This window comes from Miscanthus floridulus, chromosome 5 (assembly GCF_019320115.1).
Source record: "Miscanthus floridulus cultivar M001 chromosome 5, ASM1932011v1, whole genome shotgun sequence".
Classification (NCBI taxonomy): Eukaryota; Viridiplantae; Streptophyta; class Magnoliopsida; order Poales; family Poaceae; genus Miscanthus; species Miscanthus floridulus.
This window is the reverse complement of record NC_089584.1, coordinates 37,161,319-37,184,622: the sequence shown is the minus strand read 5'-3', so window position 1 is coordinate 37,184,622 and position 23,304 is coordinate 37,161,319. Positions and strand designations below refer to the sequence as shown.

Here is a 23,304-nt window from a genome sequence, read left to right as displayed (position 1 = left end):
ATTGCTTAGTTTGTGTAGCTAAGTAATTGCACTTTCTAATTTGGTATTGGTTGCCTTGTTATTGAGCATTGTTAGTGAGCATTAGGTGGCTTTGTGCTTTTGCTCACTAGCATGTGTAGGAGCTCCCTTGTTGCTTAAAGTACTAGTGGCATAGGTTTGTGTGACCTTGCTTCTAGAATTGGTTAGATGAGCTCTAGCTAGCCTGGAACCTTTGTTGCTTAATTAGTATCTTTGGAAGGTACTAGAGAACATAGATAGAGGGGTGTAGTCTTGGCTAGATCGATAGTTTTAATTCCGCACTTATTTAGGTTAGCCAACGCGATTAATTTTAGAAAGGACTATTCACCCCCCTCTAGTCTACCATCTCGACCTTACAACAGAGCACTAGGAAATGCAGGTGGGAATGTTATGATGGTCAAGCTAAGTTCTTGGATGAACTAAAGGAGAAGCAAGTAATTGCACAAAAGAGGGGATATGGACCTAACTACGCCAACCTTTTCGTTAAACATCATAAAGACAAGATGCGTGAGTTTGCTAGACAGCGTGGTATTTGTAATCCGATCGACTTTGGGCTTGTCAAATGGGGATTGGAGAGACGGATGACACTAGAGGAGGAGAGGGCAAGGAAGGAGGCAAGGGAGGAGACAAGAGTACAGATGCAGGTCTTGAACGAGCATGTTGTTTCATTATGTGCCAAAATGCCCCTGCTCAGCTATATTCCTCTGCGCAAGTTCCCACCTCTTCACAAAATATTCGTTGCACTTATGAAACGAGAACTCAACAATTCCAGAAATAGGCAATGATCGAACTCCGGTGAATACATGGTTGAAGGACTCCGAGGAGTTAGTGGTCATGATGCCATACCTAAAACCCCCTCGTCATATGCTAACGCCCACTGAGCCTTATGTTCCATCTACGCCTCTAACCAGGCCTTTCCTGCTGCATTTACCATCTTGTCTAGTTCTCTCCTTGTCTCCTTGAACTGGTGCTCTGTACGTACACAACATAGAGCCTTTACCTTGTCACATACCTCCTGCTTTCGCTGATGCCGCCAGAAATTAGCAGCAAAGTGTCTCATGCACCATCTATGTACTAGAGGCGGGAACCCATCTATATGCTTAGCTGCAGCATTAAGAAGCCTTGCGTGACGGTCCAAGATCAAACATATAGTGCGAGTTGGGCCAAGCACCTGCACGCGTAGAAGCCGCATGAACCATGACCATGATTCATTGTTCTCTCCCTCTGCCAAAGCAAAAGTCATGTGTACTATCTGGTCCTCAGGGTCAACAGCAGCAGCCATCATCAAGGTGTCCCTGTACTTTTCTATCAGGAAAGTGCCATCAACAAGTACGACTGGCCGACAAAACTGGAATGCATGTTCTGTTTGCGCGAACAACCAGAACACATGATGGTGGACATGCCTCAATGGGTCCCAAAAAAACATCCCTCCAGTGTCCACAAACCATTTCAAGCCAGGGTTGTAGTAATGCATTGCACAAAGGATGCGGGGCACCCTATTGTACGCTTCCTCCCAAGTACCCCATCATGTTGCTAGGGCAATTTGCTTAGCACACCAAGCCTTTCCATATGTCACATCATACCTATTGAATCCAGATATGGACTGGTGTAAAGAAGACACCGAGATATCATTATTATCATCAATAAGCCCCAATATACGACGAGCAAGGTAACGTGTAGTGACCTGCTGATGATTTTCCTTCCCCCTACTGTCTAGGCAAGTGTGGGGTTCAACAACTTTAGTTATCCTCCACTTGCCATCACTCTGTCTCTTTCGTGCATTTAACCTCCACAAACAACCGTTCTTGCATATCACGTTGTACCTCAACTCCTAGTCCGAATGAGTGACGGTGTACGGCCTATGGTGGTACACATCATAGTCTTGAAGGAAGAGTTTCATCTCTGACATTGTGTTGAATATCATCCCCTTCCTAAGGGTTTCTTTCTCATGGTTATACAATGAATTCCTACACAACTAGAGACCGGTGTCACAAACTGCCATATCCGTCATGCTGACATCCCTATAGTTTAGAACGCCCATGAAAGGTACATTCTTGGACCTTAGTCGCTCAAGCTCAGTCGCTGTGTATGGTGGTGGTGGAACATACTATTGCGCTTCGCTAATTCTGGCCCATAAATCATAGGGGGTATCATCTGCAGCCAAATCTATGACTAGTCTACCCTGAGCCTAGACACCATGTAAAACCTCAATTGGTACTGGTAATGGCATAGTATGAACCAGTACTTGCATGGCATCAGCCGCTGTTGGCGTAGCATCTATACCTCCTTGGTCATCATCAGAATCGTCTGAATCACTGCTAACTACATCACTGATCCTGTCCTCCTCCTCCTACTCCTCCTCTTCCCGTTCAAAATCATTCACATCGAAGTCATTGCTTATACAACCTACTACAGTTGAATGAAACTGCTCCTGCGTCAACTGACCATCCAAATCCATGTTACCCTAAGTTGCTTCCCCTTTGACCCCCAATTCTTGCTCATTGTCTCCAACACCGTCAATGGACGGGCCGTCCTGAACACCCTACATCCTGTACCCATTCTCCACCACCACCTTAGCCATGGGCACATTGGAACCTTGGAGAACCCTAGTGTAGCGGGACCAGTGAGCAGGGTCGCGCAAGGGCATGAGGACATAGTGTGCCCTAGTCTTCCCAGTATCAAACCTCCCCTTCAGTGTGAAATCACCGTCAAACTTTGCATTCAAACGGACACAAAGGTCATTGAAGCTAGAAGGTTCATCAAACCATTCTAATTCTTCTTCCATATCCTCAAACATACCAACTTCTCTCCTAACACTTCCTCCACACAAAACTCTAACACAACAATCCATCTGCAAAAGCATTAAAAGAAACAACTAATTAGACTAAATCCAATGTATAACTAGACTCAATAACTGTACTAACTAAACTGCCTAACTTTACTACCTATACTAACTTACTATATTACCTATACTATAAATAACTTTACTAACTATACTGTAATAATTTTACTACCTATTAGGGGAGTATCTCGCTGCAGCACGCTAGACCGGGCCGAGAGGCGCGGGCGCAGTCCTCGGCGGGCAGCCGCCGTGCATGGCCGGAGGGGGTGGCGCGCCGGCGTGGGGGCTTGGCGGCCACACTGGGTGGTCGGCGGCCGTGCCGTGCTCGGCGGCAGGCTGGCTGGCGCGGCCGCAGCGGCCAACGTGCTCGGTGGCGGGCTGGCGTGGGCAGACACGGCGGCCTTGCTATGCTGCTCGAGCAACGGTGGCTGCTCGGCCACTGGCGGACGTGGGCAGTGGCGAGCGGTTTTATTCGACTCTGCCGTGCCACGGATCAAGGCGCGGCAGTGCCGCGCCAAGATCGGTGGCGCGGCAGGCCCTGCCCCATCAGCAGTCAGTGACTCCGGTCACCGCCATGTCAGCCCCCTGCCGCGCCACCATACATGGCGTGGCACAGGCATTTGGCCGCACCATGGCAGTAGGCGTGGCCAAAAGTGTTAGTTTAAAAAAACCGACCGTGTTAGATTTCAAATTAGTTTCCAAAAAGTGTTAAAATTAAAAAAAAATTGCTGAGGCTGAGACAGGGGCTGTGGCTGTGGGTCTGGGTCTAGGTCAGGCTACGGTTGCGGCATGGGCTGAGGCTTTGGCACGGGCAGAGGCAGTGGGTTTGGCAGCTGCTGCAGGATTCAACCATGACGTGCGCCGGGAAGTTTCAAGCGCGGTTGTCACTGCGAGCAATCCAGCTGCAAGGAGAAGTAGCAGCGGTGACAGCATGGTCAGGTGAAGGGACGACGAGCGGAGAAGCTTCGCCATGGCTTGGAGCTCGAGGTGGGGCTTGACGTCGCTCAGAATTAACTATGTGGCTCAGTCGCTGGCCCACTGCCTGCGGTGTAAAGCCAGGTCGGAGGACCTTGATATTTATAGCCATAAGACTGACTCCAACAATGAGACCCAAATACAACACCTATAACTTGGTTTGGGTCCGGCACAGGGAAAAAAGTCACCACCCAAAAGTGAGCCTCTCCAACAGACCGCAAATGCAAAAGCCCCCAAATCCGCTGGCAAGCTCCTCCTCCTGGCCGTCGAGCCGGAGGTCGCCGCCTCCGCGTCCGCCACCTCGGCCCGCACCAACCCCACGCCGCTCACCACCACCATCGTCACCGTACTCCGCCTCGGCCCACACCAGATCCACTGCCCCGTGGCCCTCCCTGCCGTCGAGCCAGAGGTCGCCGCCTCGTCCATCCAGGACCGTGCCAAGGACATCCTCATCGAAGTCCCCGGCCTCCTCTTCGGCCTCGGCTGCGGATCCCACACCGCCGCGTCCATGTACCTCGTCTGGTCGCTCCTCGCCTCCATGCGCGCTCCTCCTCCAACACCGGCGGCGGGCACGGGCGAGCTCCGCCCCGTCGCGGAGGACCCCGGATCCCCGCTCCTCGACGGCCGCGCCCCGCTCCCCACCTCGCCGCGCGCTCCTCTTCCAACACCGGCGGCGGGTGCGGGCGAGCTCCGCCCTCGCCTCGGCGTGGGCGAGCTCCACCTCTGCGCGGGCGAGCTCGGCCCTGGCCGCCACGGGCGCACACGAGCGAGCTCGGCCCCGACCGCCGCGGGCACGCGCTGGCGAGCTTGGCCCCGGCCAGGCGCTGTGGGCGAGCTCGGCAATTTGCGTAGCGAGGAGAGAGGCGACGCTTTTTTGCCTAGCGTTTAGGCGAGCAGGCAAAATGCGTCGGGTGTATGGGTCTGCTGTTGGACAATGTTTTCGGGAAGGCAAAGAACTGTGCGGGACGCAAAAATAGGTCTGGGTCTCCTTATTTGAGACAGTCTAATTAGGCAATGGACGGCTAACCTGTGTTGCACAGTGGATTAGTTGGGCACACGCTAGCTCAATTGCTTGGGTAGGAGCAAATATAATAGTAGGTCCTAAGGTGGTTAAATGCTGAGGTGCAGAAGAGGGGAGATCAGAGAGTAGAAGTGGGCTGTAAGTTTACAGTCGACTTAAGCACAAGAATCAAGAAAGTTTGTGAAAGAGATAAGTGGGTTATGTATTAATAGTGATGGGCTAACTATTATAGAGTGGGCTGAGCGAAGGCTACAAAGAAACCTTACAGCCAACAACCCACTGTATTATTAGTCCTGCTCTTAGATATACACAAAAAATGTACACCTAATTTGTTCTACACATTTAAACATCATACGAGGAATAGACTACTTGGCACCTTGACAGCAGAAGGGAGAACTGCTATTGATTAAAATCTATTTATTAAAAGAGAAGTGTAGTCAGCAAAAGAAGAAAACGGGAAGTTTATAAAACACAAAATAAATTAATTTAATTTACAAAAGGATAGCTATTATGTAATCTGAAGAAAATATTGTTTCTTTACATGATGACTCGATGGGATAACATGTGCAAATTCATGCGTGATAGCATCTCTTCAGCCTTGAACTGAAATGCTTCTATGGTTAAAGATGTAACCATTGTTTGTGGGCAACATACTCCAGAATATAAGAATCAAAATCTCCATGAGAGAGGCCACAGCTAACCGAATTTTGGAGAAGTCCAGCATCTTAAAGGATTGTCGACCTTTTGTCACACCTTGAGGCCGGGGGATCTGTCTCGCCCAACGGAGACCTATACCGCCGCCAACTACTCCAGGTCCAAGCGAATGGGTCTGGGTCAAAACTCTAACACCAGGGAGGTGATCGGGACGCCCCGATATAACCTGTGGCTATGATGGGCCATACCTGGGGATTCACATCGGGAACAGCGTCGGGCATACCGGTGTTGTTCTGCCTAACCCTCGTACAGGCACTAACAAGCGCGTCAATTCACCACGATGTCCGCCAGGACGGAGTGGAATGTCACGATCAGGAGACGACGCCTGTGCATGGCGCCAATAACGGACAGGGCCGCGATGTGGAGCTGTCCCTGTTGACGTCTATAGGGCCAGCAGGACCCGCTTGAAGGAAAAGAAGGACCCTACAATCCTGGAGGACTTCTTCTCCTTCTTATTCTCCCCTTTTCCCTCGACTGTAATCCGTGCTTTCCCTTGGCCTATAAAAGAGAAAGCAGGGCGTCCCATGAAGGGGACTCAAATCAATCGCATCGCGACACAAACACACAGCCGGGAAGCGACCGAGTTCTCGGCACCCGTTCGCTTCTCTCAACAGAGACTTGGGACATGTCCCTCTCTTGACCGTTTATAACCCCTACTGCGAACTTCCAGTGCTAGTAACACGAGCGGCAGCAACGAACTGGACATAGGGACATTCTGCCTGAACCAGTATAAACTTCGTGTCCTCTTAGCACACCATCCGGGCCAGACGCACAATATTAGAAATTTACTCGTTGGTGTTTATTCGAAACACCGACAGTTGGCGCGCCAGGTAGGGGCCGTTTGCGCGTCTCGACATCCACACCAAGCCTCGGATGGCTAGTCACAATCTCAGCTTGGTCTCGGGCACGCACATACACTTCGGGTACCTGGACTTCATCATCATGATGGAGGGAGAGTTGGCAATGGATCCCGCCACTGTCTGACCTCTCCACTCCGCCGGCCTCGATGCGATCGCCGAAGCACTTGAGGAGCTGTAGCTGCACGCACCAAAGGGTCGCGCCCCCGAAAGTGACCATCCCCTCGACTTCGACTATGGGAGGTTAGAGCGCCAGCTCGGCGCCTTCCTGGGACCCTGACTGTCCTAGGACGACCTGCGCCACCTCACCTTTTCATTCACCGATGTCATGGCATAGCTTGTTAGAGGAGAGCCGCTCTCTCCGGCATACCTCGTCCAGAGCGCCCCGACAACGCTCTCGTCCGGTCTCCACAACGCCACAGGAACTGTTGGCCACCATGTGGCGCAATGCGCGCCTCCATCCTCCGCGAATGACGAGTTCATGGGGATGACCGAATATGTCGCGGAGTCTTTCCACGACCTCCTCGTAGGAGAATCGGAGTCGCCCACCAGCTCTAACTCTTGCATGGGGAGCCATCACCCCTCTCATGAGTGTTTCATGGCGGGTACCCCCTAGGGACATGTCGAAAGCATACACAAGGAAGAGGCTACCCCAACAAACGACCTCAATGATGAGGTCAGGGGGGATGCAGGGGCCCTGCCTCGCCTGTGGGTGGAGCAGCTGAAGGCCCAACACCAAGAGCTCGAGGAAGCATGACTCTAGCTCGAGCAAGAATGCGTGGAACTTGATCGAGAGATCAAACGCCACGGACACGGTGGGGGGGGGCGTGCCATGGCCCATGACATGAACCAGAGGATCATCGAGGACGATGAAGTCCTCCCACACTTTGCCCGGGCAAGCTAGAACATTGCTGCTGCGGCGGCCTTGCTCTGTGGGCTTCCGGGGTCCACGACACCCGAGGATCATCGGGCCCATCGTGAGATTCACACGCTACTCGAGCGTGCGGCGGCGCAACAAGCCAAAAGCTCATTGTCTCGATGACCCAAGCTCGACGCCAGCCAGCTCACGCCCTTAGAGCAACCCAACAAGGATGCATCGGTCCACCAGGTGCCGCAAGGCAGCAGGCTGCGCACCATGGTCCCGATGCATGAGCATCTCAGCCGCAATCGTGACGCGTGCGACACCCTCGACGCTCGCAGGCATGCCCACGGTGATGCGGGGGGGGGGAGCTAGTCGTGGCTACCACCCTCGCCGTGGCGAACGCTACGACAGCAGTGAAGGCCAAAGCCCGAGCGCCGGCCTATCAGGACCTTAGGCCTTCGACCGACACATCCTCAATGCCGCCTTCCCACCACGGTACCAACCACCAACTAACATCCTGAAATACTGTAGGGAAATGAACCCTAGACTGTGGCTCGAGGATTATCGACTTGCTTGCCAAGCCGGTGGAGTGGATAATAATGATTCCATTATCCGCAACCTTTCAGTATTCCTAGCCAATTGGGCGCGAATATGGTTGGAACACCTTTCGCCCAACAGAATCCAAAGTTGGGCGGACCTGAAAGAGATCTTCGTGGGAAATTTCTAGGGCACTTACAAGCGTCTTGGGAACCCATGGGATCTCAAAAACCACCAACAGAAAGCTAGAGAAACCCTTCATGGATACATCTGGCGCTTCTCCCAGTAGTACAATGAGCTGCCCAACATCGCCGATGTCGACATCATAGGAGCCTTCCTTTCTGGGACCACCTGTGAGTCCCTGGTTCACAAGCTAGGACGTAAGGGTCCGTGAGCCACCAAGGAGCTCCTCGACATTGCCACCAGCCATGCCTCAGGTGAGGAGGCGGTCGGAGCGATCTTTGACCGTCTCAAAGGCAAGGCGAAGCGGGACAAAGACGCCAGCGAAGGTGCCTCCAACCGTCTCGACAAGAAGAAGAATAGGCAATGGCGTGAGAGCTCGCTCGTGGTCGCCGCTGACCGCAAGGGGGATCGAAAGCTCATGGAGGATACCCCGGACCACTTTGAGAAGCTGCTTGAAGGGCCATGCCCAAACCATTCTTTCCCCATTGAGCACCTATACAAGGACTACGACCTCTTGAAGCGGTTCTTGTCCGGAGGCTCCGACAAGGGGGGCATAGGAAGGAGCCTAGCTAGATGAAGTGTGCAATGATGCCCTCCTCCGCTCGGCCAAGTACCAGCAAGTGTTGCGCCGGTACCACAGGTGTAAGGTGCGGGGTTGGGCCCTCGACATCGGGGACCTAGTGCTCCACTTTGTCTAGAGCAACAAGAACCACCACAGGCTCTCTCCACCGTGGGAGGGACCGTATGTCATCGTGGGGGTGCTCCGACCAGGCGCCTACAAGCTCAAGGCCATCGACAGCGAAGTTTTCATCAATGCCTAGAACATCAAGCAGCTATGTCACTTTTACTCTTAATATACGCACACTTTCTCTTATCAGTTTCATTATCAACTCCCCGATCTTTAGGTGACACGTGACCCTAGCAACGGTGGAGGGTCGGGCCTCACTCGGGGGCTAATAAGAGCGCACCTATCTGGTAGACATTCTCTATGCCTGACCCTCTCTCACGTTAAGGCCTAGAAGCAAGGTTTGTGGAAACGAACGCTGAGGAAAATTGGTCAAATTATGAGAGACCTACGCCTCGGTGGCTACGGTGCCTTTGCTCACCAGCGTGATCAGAGTTTTTTTTCCACACCCCAGGCTTCTTTGGCCTTAGTCACGAGAAGTGTCAGTGCACGTCTAAAAGTTTGTCCACCTGGCCAACTTTCTCTATGCCCAACCCCCTATCACATTAAGACCTAGGAGCCCCTATCACATTAAGACCTAGGAGCTAGGGTTACAGGAACAAGCTTTGAGTATAACTGGTCGGACTACGAGAGACCTACGCCTCGGTGGCAATGGCGCCTTTGCTCACCAGCATGATCAGAATTTGCTCACCCGCACCCCGAGCTTTACGACCTTAATGATGGAAAGGGTCGAAATGCACTAAACTTTTTATACAAAAAGGGGAGAAGGGCTAAAAACATGTTTGGCTCTAACAAAATTTAAGAGCTTATCCATTTTTTACAAGTTCACCGCCTGGCTTATCTACCTAACCAAATTCTTGCGCAGGATGTTCTCATCCCCTATCTCTGTAGGTAAGTCCTGTCCCAGTAGGGCAATACAAGTTGATCGGATGGCTTAGTCACTGCCGAGGGACGGGAAGGGAGCAGCAAGATGCCCCACGTAGGTTATGCCGACCCTATTACGAATGACGAACCTAGACTCTGCTCGAACATATTCGGTAAGAGCTCCCTAAACCCATCACTCATGCCATCGAGGTAAGTCCTGTGTCAGTAGGCCACCCAAATTGATCGAACATTTTAGGCCGCTACCGAGAGACAGGTCACCCTTACTTTAGACGCATTAATTTTGCTATTGAGCCCCCGACCCCAGCAATGGCAAGGGGTCAGGTCTCGCTTGGGGGCTGGCAAGAGTGTCTATTCGATAGACATTCTCGATGCCCTCCCCCTTTCTTGTGCTAAAACCTAGAGGCAAGGTGTGCGGAAACAAACTCTGAGTAAAACTGGTCAGACCGCTAGAAACCTATGCCCCAGTGGCTATGGCATTTCTGCTCACCAGTGTGATCAGAGTTTTTGTCCCCGCATCCCGAGCTTTAACCTCAGCCTTCCCTGGAAGGATTTAGAGGGACCCACCAACAGAATCTCCATCGAGGAGAGGATGGCGGGTCACCTAGGTCGGTCAAACAGCTCAGGCCGCTGTCGAGAGACGGGTATAGAAAAGTGGGATGCCCATGCAGGTTATGTCGGCTCTATCATGAATGTTGGACCTAGACCCCACATGGACATATCTAGTAAGAGGTCCTCGAACCCATCACTCGAGCCATAGAGGTAACTTTACCAACCCCCACTTTACTTTTCTAGTACATGAGCATTCATTCACCCATTCTCATGCATGCAATCACATATTCATTCATACATTCATCTCATACATCCAAGCATTGCATATGCAATTATTGCATCACAATGCTTTGCGTCACGTCATGAAGCGGTAGTCGTCTCATTCGACATGAGCAGCAACTGACAGAGGTTCGAAGGCTGGCCTGCGAAGGGCTCGAGGCTGCCTCATGTCAAACAGAGCCAGGGGAGAAAAACTTAGATGAGCCCCAGTGGCCTTGCCCAACCCTGCTCAAAAGCAGACAAGGACATCTAGACTGTTCTCGTTCGATCCTAACCTTGAGCCAAGCCCATAGAATCTCCATCGAGGAGAGGCTAGCGGGCCACCTGAGTTGCTCTTCAGAGTGACACAGGCATCTGCCGGGAGGCAGGCTAAGGAGTAGTGGAATGCCACATGAGGGCTATGTCGACCCTATCAGCGGATGACGGACTCGGATTCCACTCGGATATGCCCGTTAGCGAGCTCACTGAGCGCGACACTCGAGCCATCGAGGTAAGTGTCGTTAGCTCAGCCCCTCCAGTTGCGAAAACCATGGACGGGGTGATGCATGACACATGGTTGACCCCCATCGAGCCCCATGGAGCTCGGGGGGCTCGAGCCGCCTGACCTAAACTTAGGAATCCACCTAACCGGGGATCAAAGGTTGGCCCACAAAGGGCCCGAGGCCACCTCGCATTGAACAGAGCCAGGGGAGAAAACACAGATGAGCCCCAGTGGCCTTTGCCCGACCCGCTCAGAAGTGGACAGAGTCATCTTGACCTTCTCGTTCAATCCTAACCTCGAGCCGAGCCCATAGAATCTCTATCGAGAAGAGGTCAATGGGCCACCTAAGTTGCTCTCCAGAGCGACATGGGCATTTGCCGGGGGGCGAGTTAAGGAGCAGTGGAATGCCATATGAGGGCTATGCCGACCCCACCACGAATGATGGACCTGGATTCCACTCGAACATACCCGATTGCAAGCTCACCGAGCGCATCACTCGAGCCATCAAGACAAGTGACGTTATCTCAACCTCTCCGATTGTGGAAACCACGGACAGGGCGATGATCACAAAGACGAGCCAACCCTCAACTGGACCCCTGCTACATGCAGGGGCTCGAGGAAAGTTGGACTCACAAGGAGACTGAATGCGCAGTCGTAGAATGATGGCTCAGATCCTAGGGAGGGGTACGCACGAAAACAAGAGAAGCTTTCTCCTACTAGTTTCGCTATCCTCTTCTCGATCTTTAATGACACCCGACCCTAGCAAAGGCAAGGGGTCGGGTCTCACTCGAGAGCTGATAAGGGTATACATACACCCTTTCTGAAATAGTCACCACACCCAACACCCTTTCTCACGTTAAACCTAGTAGCAAGGTCTACGGAAACAAACGACTGAGCAAGGCTGGTCGGACTACAAGAAACCTATGCCCCAGTGGCTACGACACTCTTGCTTACTAGCGTGATTAGAGTTTCCCTCCTACACCTTGAGCTCTATGGTCTTAACAAATGGAAGGGTCAGAATGCATGAACCCCTTTTCACACATAAAAAGGGAGGAAAAACAAATCCGTTCACACCAAAACAAAACAATAGACTTGGTCAAACGAAATAAAATAACAAGTTTGTTTAAATGATACACAAGGGTCGGCACTTGCCCATTGATTACAAGAATGATCGATTGACCTATTGAACTAACTAATCCCTCTAGAGGAGAACTATGTCTTCGATCCTGTCTGCCGGGTCCTGTGAAAGGGGAGCCACCGCCGCTTCCACCTCCTCTAGCTCGTGGGCTTCATAGCCAGGCACGAAGCCATGGCCCATCATCTCTAGATCGATGATATCCCCATAGTGAGAACAAGCAATCGTGAAGGATTGATTAACCCTAGCGCGAAGGGCGTTCCTCTCGAGCTAGTGCACCTGCGCCATGATCTCAATGGCATGGGCCACGAGTGAACTAGTCTCCTCCGACCGCACCACCTCTAGGTCATCACAGACCACTCCGAGGGCGGCGCTTAGGATATTGAGCTCATTGCTCTTTGCCTAAAGGTTCCTCCTTGCCTCAATGAGGTCCATGGCTAGCCCAACAAAAATGCTTTCAGCCTCTAGCTTCTAGGCCGTCGTGTTTCCAAGCTCGGCCTGGAGGGAGCCAACCTTCTGCTGTGCATCGTTGCGCTCTAGGTAGGCCTAGTCACACTCTCGGAAGGCCTAGTCATGCTCCTCACAAGCTGCGCCATGCTCCTAGCGAAGCCTCTCCATGGTTTGGAGCAGCTCATCCCGCTCCTTGCGTAGCCAAGCGATCATCGTGGCTTCCAGGCTCACCTTCTTATCTAGGGCCGTGAGCTTCTCCTTGGCCCCTAGCTTTAGCTCCCATTCCTTCTCAACCTCAGCCAAAAGGTTGAGGATCCACTGGTGGGTCTTGGCATCCTTCTAGAGTAGCTCGTCCTACTCCTTCCTGACCTGGATGGCCTCCTCATCGTGCCTCCATGATCTTGCTGATAGGGCCTCGAATGTGTTCTCGACCTCGTCAGTGTCCCGACGGGCCTTGGCCACCCACGACCAAAGACTATCTCCTTCCTCGGTGAGGGGAGTTAGCTTAGCCACCCTTTGCTGGGTGCCAACAAGCTGAGCAGTCACCTCCTTGTGTAGACATGCCTCCTCGACGAGGCAGTCCTAGGTCTCCTTCTATTGTCAAAGGAACCGAGACTTCCCCCGGCTATGAGCTATGAGGGACTACAGGGAAACGATGGTTAGAATACAAAAAGTATATAGAGAACAAAAGGGGCAAGAAGCAGCATCAGGCGAATACCCATTCGGAGGGAATGACAATGTCATACAAGGCACCCCTGGCGTGGTCTAAGGCTTCCAGCATAGATGCAATCCCCACATCGAGGCTCTCCTGCTCCATGCTCTCAGCGGTGTCATCGAGGGTGAAGAGCGTCAACGCTAGATCCTGCAGATTCGTCCATCGGAGCAGGGGCTCACCCCACGTGGGCAAGTCGCTGCCTATCGACATCAGCACTAGGGATGGCTCCCTGATGGCTCCAAGTGCTGCCGACCCTTCTCGCCATGACATCCCTGCCGGGACACTCCCTCCGATGATGGAAGGGGTCAACGATATGGACACCGACCCCTCTCCTAGCACCATGATGTTCGGGGACCCCTCGGCTGCGTCCCCATCCATTCAGGACATGCCAGGCGCCGTCGCTTGGGCCACCGATGGCGCCGGTTGCGCCGGTGCCTCAGGCGTCGCCACAGTTGCGTCCAGCTGTGGCCCACCTGTCACAGTCGCCGCCACTTCCACCTGCGTCGGCGGGGCTCTGACCAGCTGTGTCATGCCTGCCACGGTCAGCACCACAAGCGCGGTTAGTAGCCCCATCTACCCCATCATCGGCAGTGATATCACCGCCATCGCTGGCTGCTCTATGACCTTCGAAGGCATCCCTTGAGCCCCCACATCCACCCGTCCCACCGAGGGCATGGGTGCCACCGTGGGTAGTGCCTATCTGTGCCGAGACACAGTCGCACTAGCACCGCGCCTGCCCAAAATGGGCGCGGCATCAGCCGAAGGTTGCCACCTCGCCTAAAGGGTGATGTTTTTCTTTGGCGCTAGTGCCAAAGGATTCCGCTGCCTGCCGATGCAGCAAGGGACCAAAAACATATGTCACGATGAAATCCGACCAAAACAGGGAAAAATAGAGAAGCTGGTAACTCACCTCCACGTTGTCGGGTGGCAGATACGTTAGGGCGGGTGAACCCCCCGACCTCTACTCCACCTTGTTGGGGCAAGGCCGTTTCGAGCCCACCCCCCGACAGAGGGGCTCGCTCCCGTGACTCTTGGGGCGCGACAGCGGAGCTGCTCGCCTTCATCGACATCTCATGAATGGCAACAGAGCTACCCACCCCCATTGACTCTTGAGGGAGGCCGACAGTATGTCCTACCTCCGCCGGCTCCCTAGATGTACCCTCCCTTTCGTGGAACAGGAAGGGTCCTGACTCCTACAAGGACGAACCGATACCTATCAGTGCATCATCATTCTCTAGGATGTCCAACTCGACATCATTGGCTACCTCATCATCATCGCTGTCGGAGTCCTCCCCCTTTCCCGCACCTACAGCTTCCACTGCTTCTTCCTCTTCTTGTCCTCCTTCACCTTCCTCAGCCACTCGCCCTCAGCGCGACTCGCCGCCCTCATGGACGAATCCCTCGGCAACAGCGCCGGGTGATCCATGAAGATGAGGTCCCTCGGCTTGTCCTGCCCCTCTCAAAGTTAGTATCAAGAGGTCGAGAAATCGATTGAAGAGAAGGTAGGAGAAGGGAAAACTTACGAAGACGACATGGCCTAGTTCTGCCCACATCGGAGGATGTCCTAGCACCGGGAAGACAAAATTGAGGGGTACACCCGCATCGTCCCATGAGGGCTTCATGGCCTCCTTGATGCGTTGTGGAATCCTAGAATTGGGGACACCCCCTCAGTGAGCATCATTCCGTCGAACGACGCCTCGTGCACCATCGCGTATAGCGGGAGCGCATGTGTCATCAATAGTGCCACCCTCCTTGTGTGGTAGGGCTCTATCACACCCAACCCCTTTAGGCCATTTTCCTTAAGGATGCGGATGGCGGTGATGTGGTCCCAGATCTTCTTCTTGTCCTTCTCCAGGACACCCCACTTCCTCCATGACTCCAGGGCCTCCTTGATCAGGCGCTCGGTGAACTCCAATAGAGGGACGACAGCGTCATTCTTGAGGTAGAACCACTATGAGTGCCACCGCTTGTTGGACGTCGAGAGCCGCATGGGTGGGTACTCGCCGACCTGATTGTTACAGAGCTAGATGTTGGCGCACCCCATCGACATATGTCGCTCTTGCCTGCCGCTCTTCTCCCTCTTCTTCTAGAGGGTGACAGCGAAGAAGTACCTCCACATATCGAAGTGGGGGTTGATCCCTAGGAACCCCTCGCATAGGGCGACGAACACCACCATGTGCTAGATCCCATTGGGGTTGAGATGCTGCAGCTCGATCTTGTAATAATGTAGTAGCCCCCGAAGAAATTTATGGGCGGGGGTCACGAACCCATGCTCATGGAAGTAGGCAAACGACACCACATAGCCGTCGGGCGGTGATGGCAGATCCTCCTCACCGGGCAGCAGCCACTCCTCCGCCAAGGTATGCGCGCGGAGAAGACCGTGATGGACAAGGCTTTCCATGCGCTGGAAGATGATGTCGGAGCGGCACCATGGATCCATTAGAGGTGGGGCGGGCGGATGCGAGCTTGACGGCGATGGGGATGCAGAAGCAAGAAACCAAAGCGATCGGCGACGGTGGTCGTGGCTGCGGAAGCAAGGATGCAAGGTATGGAACCCTGGGGATGAACCCTTTGGTTTTATAGGGGCGACGGGTGTGAGAAAACCAACCGCCTACCTAGATCTCCGCGCCCGCCATGATCTGCCACCATGTCTTACCACGGGATGCACGCATGCAATCTCCGTCCATTCCCTCGAAAAACTCGTCGGACGTTTTGCCTCTTCGGGCGGGCCACGACTCATCACGAGTAAGGGGAATACGAATCTAAAAGTGCCTCTACGGCTTGACTGGGCCTAGGAGTTCGTAGGTCAGCCCATCGATGGGTTTGACAACCACTCCAGGCACCTTTAGGGTGAGAGGCGAAAAGGGATGGGCCCGCTTGCGGCCAGTACCTAGGTGCACGAGCGTCGCAGGCATCCCGGCCCACGTTTGAGTCTCGGCCAGTTACAATCCATGGTTTTCTTCCAAAGAAAGGTATTTAGCCCTCGGGACCGGTCGAACAGACCCGAGAACTATATGGATGGACCGCTGAGAATCTAGGATCAGTCACCAAGCTGACCCAAGCCAAATCCCCACGAACGGGATGTCGGGGGCCCCACTCAGACTAGCACATTAACAGCTCACTAGGTGCCATGATTCATCCTCAGAGAAAAATCGTGGCACGACTCGGCCCCTCCATTTTTATCGGAAAAAACGCTTGAGGGAAGACAATCACAAAGACGAACCGATCCTCGACCAGGCCCCTGCAATAGGAGGGGACTCAAGGAAAGGGAATCACCGCCCCAGGTCACGCTGTGGGCAACAAAAGAAGGCTGAGGCCTTCAGAGTCCTCCCGTTCAAAAAAGCCTCCAAAGGAGTATTCTACTCCTCCATAGGCTCGGGGGCTACTGTCAGGGATCAATACTAGGGTACCTGAAGAGGAGGAGCTAGTAACCATCAATACTGATACATCCGAGTAGTCAAGAGCGCGACTACAGCTCTAACCGACCATAAGGTGAGCAAGGTCCGCCTCGCCTGGCCTCTGGGGGCGGGCTCCTCCTCGCCCGACACCAAGGCCGCGGGCTACGTCTCGCCCGACCTCTGGGAGCAGGCTCTGCCTCGCCCGACACCGAGGCCGTGGGCTCTGCCTCGCCTGACTTCTGAGGGCGGTCTCCGCCTCGCCTGATCTCTGGGGGTAGGCTCCACCATGCCTGACCCTTGGGTCTGCGCTCCGTCTCGCTCAACCTCTGGAGACGGGCTCTGCCTCACCCGATCCTTGGGTCTACGCTCTTCCTCGCCCGACCTTTGAGGGTTGGCTCCATCTCGCCCGACCTCTAAGGGCGGGCTCCGCCTCGTCCGACCTTTGGGTCTACGCTCCGCCTTGCCCGACCTTTGGGTCTGCACTCTGCCTCGCCTGACCTTGAGGCCGGGGGATCCATCTCGCCCAACGGAGACCTATATCACCGCCAACTACTCCAGGTCCAAGCGAATGGCCCTGGGTCAAAACTCTAACGCCAGGGAGGTGACCGGCACGCCCCGATATAACCCATGGCCGTGATGGGCTATACCTGAGGATTCACATCAGGAGCAGCGTCGGACGTACTGGTGTTGTTCTACCTAACCCTCGTACGAGCACTAATAGGCGCGTTAGTTCACCGCAACGTCCGCTAGAACGGAGTGGAACGACACGACCGAGAGACGACGCCTACGCATGGCGCTAGTGACAGATAGGGCCGCGACGTGGAGCTATCCCTATTGACGTCTACAGGGTCGGCGGGACCCGCGTGAAGGAAAAGAAGGACCCCGACGATCTTGGAGGACTTCTTCTCCTTCTTATTCTCCCCTTTTCCCTTGACTATAACCCGTGCTTTCCCTTGGCCTATAAAAGGAAAAGGAGGGCGTCCCATAAAGGAGACTCAAATCAATCGCATCGCGACACAAACACACAGTCGGGAAGCGACCGAGCCATCGGCACCCGTTCATTTCTCTCACTAGAGACTTGGGACACGTCCCTCCCTCGACCGTTTGTAACCCCTACTACGAACTTCTAGTGCTAGTAACACGAGCGGCAGCAACAAACTGGACATAGTGACATTCTGCCCGAACTAGTATAAATCTCGTGTCCTCTTAGCACGTCATCCGGGCCAGACGCGCAATATTAGAAATTTACTTGTTGATGTTTATTCGAAACACCGACAATGTGGTTGCCAATGTAGGCGTGTTTTTTTACTATAAAAGTCACATTATTCAATACACTGCCACCAGGATAATTAACCTAAATACCGGACAGCGCTGATGGCTGTGAACACAAACATATCTTTTTTTCTCGAATACGCAAAATATTTACGTATTATTGCATTTAAGACGAAGAGTTTAATTACAGATAATGTGCTTCTGTTGAGTGTTGAAGGAGGTCGACCTAAAACAATCGTAGCCGGATTATGTTAGCAAAAGACCTCAAGTTTCGATATTACCTAAACATATCTCCAATTAATTGCAAAGGTAAACACATTATTCGAACCCGCTTTCAAAATCACATACGCACACAAGCATGTACCGATCGATCTGCATGCGTTTTACAATTACAAACCACAGCCATAAACTGGGAATCAGAAGACAGGCAACTTGACCCGGTCGGTGCACTTGGTAGGCATGGCGAGCGGGCAGTCGATGAGGTCCTTGGCGTCCCGGTCCACGCACTGGTACACCTGGAACAGCTGCGCCTCGCCGTCCGCGTCGCGGTTGCACTCCAGGTTGGCCACGAACCTGCGCGATGGCGTCCCTGACGCTGCTCACCGGGTACGTCTCGGTGTCCGACAGCACGATCCCGGCGTCCGCCAGGTCGTGCCTGGCCTTGAGCGCCAGCGCGCGCGCGAAGTAGTCGTGCGGCTCCAGGTTGGAGCAGGTGCCATGCTTCTTCCACTCGTAGCTCCAGAACTCGAAGCTGCGCCGGTTCTTGCACGACAGCGTTGGCCAGCTCCGGTCCAGCGACGCCACCAGGTCCCGGATCTCCCACGGGCTCAGCTCGTTGCCGTCGTCGCAGTACTCCGGCCAGCACTTGCCCCGCCGCCCCACCATGGAGAGGAAGGCGTCGCCGCCGAGCATCGCGCGAGCAAGGCCCTGGCGGCCACGGCACTTGGCGTAGTTGGGCCACAGCCCGTGGATGCCGAACGCCGCCGCCGGCTTCGTGTCATCCGGGAAGCAGCAGCCCTGCCGCGTGTCGCAGAACGAGCCCGGCCACTGCATGCATCAACAAGGAACACACGTTAGATTCATTAGATTCGTCGTTGATCGCTAGATTAAATTCATCAGAGGCGGTCAGGCGGCCGATCGATCTCCGGTCACGACATGCATCACCTGTTGAGCAAGGTAGAAGAAATCGAACTTCTCCGCGGTGGACGAGACGGCGAGGAGAGAGAAGACCAAGAAGGCGATCGCAAGCCTGGCATACGTGACGGACGAGGACTCATCAACCAATCCGAATCTTTTCTCTACGTATCGCGCTAGGAGTCCTAGGCTGTCCGCACTGCAGACAGCTAAAGCGGCCAGTACGCGCGTCTGCAACGCGCGCGGTAGCGTACCGGCTGCATAGGAAAACTACACAGACAGCGCAGGCGGAGAGTCACGCTAAACACAGTAGCAACACTGTAGCGAAGAGAGAGAAAGAGAGTTGGTGAGAGAGAAAAGGAGAGAGATGGGAATAAAATATGGAATAGTGGGTATAGAGTATGGGATAGAGATGACACGGGTGCGGAAGAAATAGATATAGAGTAGAGAATCTCGATGACTAGAATAGAATATTCCTTTTTAGAGATGGAAATAGAGGTGGACGAGTGCGGATAGCCTTATATCTTACATGTAAAATCATGGATAACAGATGACTCATATAGCACGACGTCTAGATTAAACGGTTATTATAGAGAGAGCTCCCTCAAAAAGATTCGCCCTTTTATTTTTTAATATAATATTATTTTCAAATTTGACATGGTTAAATTTTTTTATAAAAACTAACCCTTTCCGCCGCGCCTATTGCGTTGGCGCGGCTAATCCATTGCCACCGTGACAGTCAGCCATGCACTGACCTATCGACGTGGCCGGGCTGCCGCACCGTTATGGTAGCCACCTTCCTGATAAATGGAGCTATATCCAAATATATTGTTCCGCTGGTGTATCTCCGACTCCAATTCTTCATCCTTATAATGTTATTGTTCGTCACCTGGACCATGGAGACCGGGCAATCAGTAACTCAGTGGTCAGTAAAGAGAACTGCCGCATTATGGTCTATCAAAGCAATGAACATTGTTCGCACCTATAATTAGTCGGTTTCGGTTTTGCTGGAAAACCTGCTAGTTTTGGAACTTTGTCAAATTGTATAATGGACATCAAGCGAGTATTTCTCTTGTCAAGATGATCAAAATACAATATAGAACGTCTAGTTTAGAGTCCGAATGAGAAAATCACGGCTTTGGAAACCCTGTTCGATTCGCTGAAAAGCCAGATTAAAAAGTATTATTTGATGATTTGTTGTGAGAGAAAAACACTGTATCATGGCTGATAAGCCTGGCTAATAAGTTCAAGCGAACAGGAAACATGGATTTTGTAAGAATTTCAACGATGATATAAATATCAAGGGCCACTGGTTGGTCGACTGAGGTATCTAATCGTAACAAAATTCAATCCACTACTCTTTTGTCCTTATCTCTTTTCAAACCATAATCCGTTGTTATTCCTTCGCCTCAGCGGAGATTGAAAGCGTCCTAGCTGGCCTATCGATGCTAGAGCAATTGAAGATGCGTTTGCAGCGACGGGGTTCCTCTTGAGCGAGCGCTTGTTGGTCACCAATGGACCTGACCAAAACCGCCCTATGCTATCCTTAAAATAGGCCCGGCCGGTTTTCGCAAAGGCGTTGTATCAAGCTCCTCTGCGTGCTACACATGGCGTGCTCAGGTATTAGGCGCATCTAAGTGCCAACGTACTTTTTGCAACTCTGCTGGGAAGCATTCGGTTGTTATAACCAATCCATTCGACCCTGGTAACATGGGAACCGACACGAAGATTGATCCAGAGAACATCATCATCCCTGATTTTGATCAAACTGATGAAGATTCAAATTAATTGGTGAAGATTGAGGCCAAGAAGAAGAAAGAAAGAAAGAAAGAAAGAAAGAAGAAGAAGAAGAAGAATGGCATGAAGTTTCGTAGAACATGAGAAGGTAGCGTCATCAAGTTGGAACAGACCACCACCTGATGAAAGTCAAGGAACCAAATAGCAAGGTGATCTACTTTATCCTCTGAAGATCTTGCCCATATGGTATATCAGTGTGCTACATTGCTACTGCATCCTTAAATGATAAATTGTCATGTATTGCTGTAAGTATTGCTGCTAGAGTAAACATAGATATGTATAGTAAGGTTGGTGGTGCTATGTACACAAAATTTTTACTTTTCGAGGTGTCAAACAATTTCAAGTTTGACCAAGGTTATATAACAAAATATTAATCTTCATGAAACGAAATAAGCATTACTAAATTGATTATAAAATATATTTTTATAATAAACCTAGTTGAGACATAAATATTAATATTATTTATAGTCACAGCTAAACTAGTTTGACTGACCCAAATCTCATAGTTATATTATAGAGGGAGTACTTTATACAACAGTACCGAAGACAGCCACAATTATCTTAATTCGGCCAATGCAGCTGAAGGCATTAGGGCGTCCCAACAAGGACTCAAATGGCGAATTTTTTTTAATTTTAACATTTTTTTATTTTAATTTTAAATCTAACACTCTCATTTTTTTTAAAACAAACACTTTTGGCCGCACTTATTGTCCTGGCGCGGCTAAATGCCTATGCCGCGCCATATATGGTGGCGCGGTAGAGGGCTGACGTGGCGACGACCAGAAGCGCTGGCCGCTGACATGGCAGGGCTCTGCCACGCCACCGATCTTGGTGCGGCACTGCCGCGCTCTAATCTGTGGCACGGCAGAGCCGAATAACCTCCGTCGCGGCCACTCCCGCTGCCCGAGCAGCAAAGCGACCTAGGCGTCGCTTCCGCTCCCGCCCGTCGCCAAGCATGCCGGCCGCCGCGCCACGAACGGCGGCAGCCCGGCCCTCCATTGCCGCCTCCCTCCCTTCCCTTCTATTCCCCGGCCGCCTCCCTCCCTCCTCATCCTAGTTCAAGGTAATGACGTACATTTTATTTTCGTTTGAATGGTGGATAGGATATTATGAATGGGAGTTAAGGTTAGTAGGAAAATTATGTTTGGGAACTATGGTGAAGATATTAGTATGATTTTGTCAATGTTAAGGTTAATTATTTAGTTAGAAATATGTTTGTCATGTATATTTTTGTTGCTATAATTGTTGTTTATAATATTTTAGTTGCATTGCAAATGATTACATTTTACATTAATTTACGTTGTTTTGATTGGTGTTTAATTTGAACTGTTTTTTTTAGATGGAAGACATGTTTCGGGAGCAGTTATGGCGAAAACGGGGTCATCCTAGAGAAATGTACCCCGACGAGTCAAGCAAAGATGCCCCCGTCCCTCCTAAACTCCCTGTCCCTAATTGTGATTGTGGTCGTCCGGCCGACGTGTTTTAATCGAGACATCCGGACACAGCGGCTCGTTGCTTCTACACGTGCAGTCGTTTTAATATAAGTAATTGTTTTCGTATATTTTTCTTCTTCATTTGTATTACTAGGTTACTAATATTTTGTTGAATTTTTGTTGTGTAGGCCCATGAGAGGTGCTTTTTCTTTTAGTGGATCGACGGTGCAGACAAGTTTGACTCTAGGTACCTCCTTTTCGACGTTGGTGGAGAGGACGACATCCACGAGAGCACTTCGAGCGGTGGGTTCCACCTCCCCCTAACCCCCCTCCAATGAAGGCTAAGGAGAAGCACTTAGCCGCAGTTAGACGACTCAAGGAACCTCCTCTGTGCCATTGTGGAGACCGAGCCGTGATAAACCCTGACAATACGTTGGAGTTTGTGTGTCCAAACAAGCATGAAGTAAGTGCAAAGTGTATGTGTTGAAATATTGAGCTATATGTGTCATGTACTAATGTCACGTTATTTAGGTGTATTCAATGGCGAAGTATCGTTTCAAGGAGTGGTTGTATGGTCCTAAGAACAAATGGCCCGAAGAACCTTCAAAAGCAAAACAAAAGAAGAAAGAAAGGTTAATTTACAAAGCACCACCAGTCAAGTGCGAATGTGGTGTTAATTCTAACTATGGCCTAGTCCCTTCGAAGCTTGGAATAGGCCATTATTGCGGCCATATGGTTGAGTACGAAGAGGTTCGTTATTTTTGTGGTAAACATGAAATCATATTTTGTTTCTTTTGCTAAGACATATATGATATAATATTTCTTTTGAACAGAGCACTAGGAAATGCCGGTGGAAAAGTTACGATGGTCAAGCTAAGTTCTTGGATGAACTGAAGAAGAGGCAACTAATTGCAAGGAAGAGGGGATATGGACCTGACTACGTCAACCTATTCGTTAAACATCACAAAGAAAAGATACATGAGTTTGCTAGACAGCGCGGTATTTGTAACCCGATCGATGTTGAGCTTAACAAATGGGGATTGGAGAGACGGATGATGTTAGAGGAGGAGAGGGCAAGGAAG

At 51.8% G+C, this 23,304-nt stretch overlaps 1 pseudogene; it reads right to left on the bottom strand.

Moving 5' to 3' along the window:
* Nucleotides 1-18,274: 18,274 nt before the first annotated feature.
* On the bottom strand, nt 18,275-21,788 carry LOC136454523 (ribonuclease 1-like; annotated as a pseudogene).
* Between the last annotated feature and the right edge of the window lie 1,516 nt (nt 21,789-23,304).